The sequence below is a fragment of the Palaemon carinicauda genome, chromosome 24 (genome assembly GCF_036898095.1).
Source record: "Palaemon carinicauda isolate YSFRI2023 chromosome 24, ASM3689809v2, whole genome shotgun sequence".
Taxonomy (NCBI): domain Eukaryota; kingdom Metazoa; phylum Arthropoda; class Malacostraca; order Decapoda; family Palaemonidae; genus Palaemon; species Palaemon carinicauda.
Window position 1 is genome coordinate 101,203,883 of NC_090748.1, and position 5,000 is coordinate 101,208,882.

Consider the following 5,000-nt stretch of genomic DNA (forward strand, 5'->3'; position numbering starts at 1 on the left):
ACACACAGACAAACAAACACACAAAATACACACACAAACAAACACCCAAATACAAACAAACACACAAACAAACACACAAACATACAGATAGGTGGTAAAATATAACCTCCTTCAAACTTCGTCGGCGGAGGTTATAAATCGTTCACTCCAAATTCGCACGTATCTTTTAAGGGCATTTCACAAATGACCCAAAAAGAGAAAAATTAAATCTTACATATGAAATGTTTGTTTTGATGTTGCTACCGATCATCAAATATTTCCTTTTAATTGTTCATTATTTCTTATATCGTTTATTTATTTCCATATTTCCTTTCCTCACTGGTCTATTTTAACACTTTGGAGCCCTTAGGCTTATAGCATCTTGCTTTTCCAAATAGGGTTGCAGCTTAGCTTGTAATAATAATAATAATAATAATAATAATAATAATAATAATAATAATAATAATAATAATAATGATGACGATGATGACGACGATGATGACGACGATAATAATAATAATAATAATAATAATAATAATAATAATAATAATAATAATAATAATAATAATAATAATGATGATGATGATGATGACGACGATAATAATAATAATAATAATAATAATAATAATAACTGTTTATGATTTTACGTCCAGAGTCAATCCTTCGACGGTCTCACATTAAATTAATTACCTTTAATTTATTTAAGGAATTATTTCCTTTGATTCTTCTATTTTCTTAAGGAGAGTTCAATCCATCCTTTAGTCTATTATTATTATTATTATTATTATTATTATTATTATTATTATTATTATTATTATTATTATTATTATTAGCCAAGCTACAACCCTAGTTGGAAAAGCCAGATGCTATGAGCCCAAGGGCTCCAACAGGGAAAAAGTAGCCAAGTGAGGAAAGGAAATAATGAAATAAATAATAGACAATAGATTAATTGGCATCCTTCCGAAAGGGGTGTGGATGTAAACAATACATTTGACCTTGAAAATTATATGGGCGATCTCTTCAAGGTTTTAAAAATCTCTAATTTTTTTTTTTTTTTTTTTCAGACCAGATAATTTTGAAAAAGCAGAGGACAGTGTGAGGTGATTAAAGCTGGTTTTAATAATAATAATGATAATAATAATAATAATAATAATAATAATAATAATAATAATAATAATAATAATAATAATAATAATAATAATAATAATAATTGTTATTATTATTATTATTATTATTATTATTATTATTATTATTATTATTATTATTATTATTATTAAAGAAAATGAGGGTGGCGACCAGAAATAGCTAACATGAAAGTAATAAAAATAATGATGAATCTCCATGAAAAGTTTAAGGATTGACTCAAGTAATGGACTAAACTACAGGACAATTTTACAAATCCTTTGAGTCCTGAAAGAAATAAGTGATTAGACATGGAGGATTAACGTCACCTTGACCTTTCGCTTTGCAACGCCCATTAAGAGGAAAAACTGATTCCCTTCATAGGAACTAGGAAAAACATTTCATTGGATCCAGGTGCGTATTAGATTTTTCCTATTATATAACTTTCAAGGAGAAATAACTCTAATAGTTAGGCCTTCTCTATCACGAGGCTCAATACTATATAGTATTATAGAGGTTTTATTCCAGCTGTGACCAAGTTGTGGAATGATCTTCCTAATCGGGTGGTTGAATCGGTAGAACTTCAAAAGTTTAAACTTGCGGCAAATGTTGTTATGTTGAACAGGCTGACATAAGTCTTTTCATAGTTTATATATGAAATATCTATTCTAATGTTGTTATTGTTTTTAAATTATTTTATTTTAATTGTTCAGTGCTTCTTATATTGTTTATTTCCTTTCCTTACTGGGCTAGTTTTCCCTGTTGGAGTCCTTGGGCTTATAGCATCTTGCTTTTCCAACTAGGGTTTTAGCTTAGCTAATAATAATAATAATAATAATAATAATAATAATAATAATAATAATAATAGTACAGTGGTACCGTGTTTGCCTTGCATTCGTATGGTAGCAGATCGATCCCAGCCCAGGACCGTGAGTTTAAGCTGTTTACTGAAGAGGCCACTGCTGTGGTTAGGCACCACAGTGGGGTTGGTTAGGCTTGCCGGCTGACGTTCTGGTGAGTATTTATTTTGATGATACTGGAACTGCAACCAGACACCTTTTAACTTTTAACCTTTATTAAGATTCTGTCTACGTATTCCCTCATATTCAAATCTCTCATAATTTCATTAATCTAATTATCAAATCAATTTTATTTATTCAGTTGATTTGTTTAATAGATAAAGTTTCAAGAGAATTATTATAGAATACTAATTTTGATATGGGATTAATTTAGTCTTTCCTTTATAAATCAGAGAGAGAGAGAGAGAGAGAGAGAGAGAGAGAGAGAGAGAGAGAGAGAGAGAGAGAGAGAGAGAGAGAGACCATTCCCCCTATATTATAAAGATTTTAAGGTATAATCTTGCTAAACAGTTAAAAAAAATGCTTTAGGGTTGTGGTGGCCTATATGGTAACGTCCCTGACTGGTGAACGCCAGACGGGGGTTCGAGTCCCGCTCAAACTCGTTAGTTACTTTGGTTGCTACAACCTCGCCAACCTTGTGAGCTAAGGATGGGGGCTTTAGGAAGCCCATAGGTCTATCTGCCGAGTCATCAACAGCCATTGCCTGGCCCTCCTTGGGCACTAATCATATGTGTATGTGGTCAGTCTCTAGGGCATTGCCCTGTTCGATAGGGCCATGTTACTGTCCTTTGCCTCTGCAATTCAGGAGTGGCCTTTGAACCTTTGAACCAATCCTTTTCCAGAGAAGAAGAGAAACTGATGATAGCCTACAAGGTGAGAAAACACTATCAGGATTTTATAATTGCAAATAATTTCTTTTTCAATCCTTGTGGGAGAAATCTTTCCCACATCTGCGATAATTAAATCATATTAACCCATTTAGAACTGTTTCCTTCGAGTGATAATCGAAAATAATGATTTTCTCCTAATACAATGTGGTACAATTATCGAAACAAGATTAGAATGAATTTCTCCAACTTTTATCTTCTTGTTTTACAATATATTTTCTTTTTGCTTTCACTTCTTTTTTTTCAGTTTTCTTCGCTTCTCCTCAGGTCTTCGTCTATAAGGCTTGGGATGCCGGGAGTATAAAACGATATATATATATATATATATATATATATATATATATATATATATATATATATATATATATATATATATATATATATATACTGTATATATATGTATATATATATATATATATATATATATATATATATATATGTATATATATATATATATATATATATATATATATATATATACTGTATATATATATATATATATATATATATATATATATATATATATATATATATATGTGTGTGTGTGTGTGTACTCCATACATGTACATATAAATCTCTATATATCTGCATACTCACACGCATATTTACATGCATATATATATATATATATATATATATATATATATATATATATATATATATATATATATATATATTTATATATATGTATGTATGTATATATATATACACACACATATATATATATATATATATATATATATATATATGTGTGTGTGTGTGTGTGTTATTGCGTGCATATGTATGTTTTCACGCGAGTAAGCAAATGTTACTTATATTAGTAGAATTGTACAATATTTGCTTACATACTTTGGTTTGTTCCATTATTTCATCTTAACAAGCAATCAAATCATAATTAAATGTTTACAATGACACTATGAACCCAGTCTAGACTTCGTGTTTATAAGTTTAACAATGTTTGTAGAGAAATATTTATATCTTTAGGTAACAAACATGTAATTTCTTCCTTTTATGGTCTCTTTCTTTTTAACATACATAGGAATATCGAAAAACCATTCTGTATGCCAATATTTTTGTAGTATTTCCTTTCCTCACTCGGCTATTTTTCCCTGTTGGAGCCCTTGGGCTTACAGCATCTTGCTTTTCCGACTAGGGTTGTAGCTTGGCTCGTAATAATAATAATAATAATAATAATAATAATAATAATAATAATAATAATAATAATAGTAATTCCATTTATATCTTCATTAGTACACTATTAAAAACCCGTAATTGTAATCGGAAATTCTCCGAAAAACATATTGTTCTCAGCCGTATTTCAGTAAAACACAGGCGACCGTATTTTTACCCTACTTCGTTATTATCTTTTACGGGTTGGTGACCGTAATATCACTCTTTTACGTCAATATATCCGATTATTAAAACGGTAAATGCCTGGCAACATTTATTCCAGAATTCTTACGGTTTGTTTACGGCAAATTTTTCACTCCCTAACGTCAATATATCCGTTTTTAAAACGGTAAATGCCTGGCAACTTTTATTCAAGTTGTATAGTTTTTTACGGCAAATTCTTAACACTGTACGTGTACAGAATCAACAGGACATCCTGTAAGTGCGTGCGTTTGTATGTATAGCAGAGAGCAAGTGTACCGAAATTACCCAGAACTAGGTGCTATTGATGGTGTCATTCGCCAGTGCCAACCGACCTCTAAGTGGGTGTGTATCTAAAGAAAAGATTTGTGCTGTTTTTTCGAGTGAACGGAGAGGAAGATATAGATAGGAAGAGTAAGTTAGGTGGTTTAATAATGGATTTCTTAGTTAAGTATTTATAGTAGTTATCTTTATTGATGAAAAGTAATAATGTAATGGTAAAAAGTATGGAAAAATAAATGCAATATTAGATAATGCCATAAATATTATCAAAAGTGCTGCGTTTTATGTTGAACAGAATGAAGATTCACGTAACAAATAAAATGAAAATTATATCATCTTATTTCTGGTGAATCATCTCAAAGATATTTACTTAAAAGTGGATTTGTGATATCAAATATAAATGCATTCTGAATATCCTAACAGGGTCATTGTCAGTTAGACGGCAAAAGAAAAAGAAAAGAGTAAAAAAGAAAATAGCTGAAAACGAAGCAGAAAAGAA

General features: G+C 29.8%; 1 protein-coding gene across 1 annotated transcript in view; it reads left to right on the forward strand.

Moving 5' to 3' along the window:
• The first annotated feature begins 4,908 nt into the window (after positions 1 to 4,908).
• LOC137618244 (uncharacterized) overlaps positions 4,909 to 5,000 on the forward strand; it is a 49,578-nt gene continuing 49,486 nt past the window's right edge. The window contains exon 1 of the mRNA XM_068348393.1: positions 4,909 to 5,000. This exon is cut by the window's right edge and continues 131 nt beyond it. The gene's annotated coding sequence lies outside the window, so the exon portion shown is untranslated.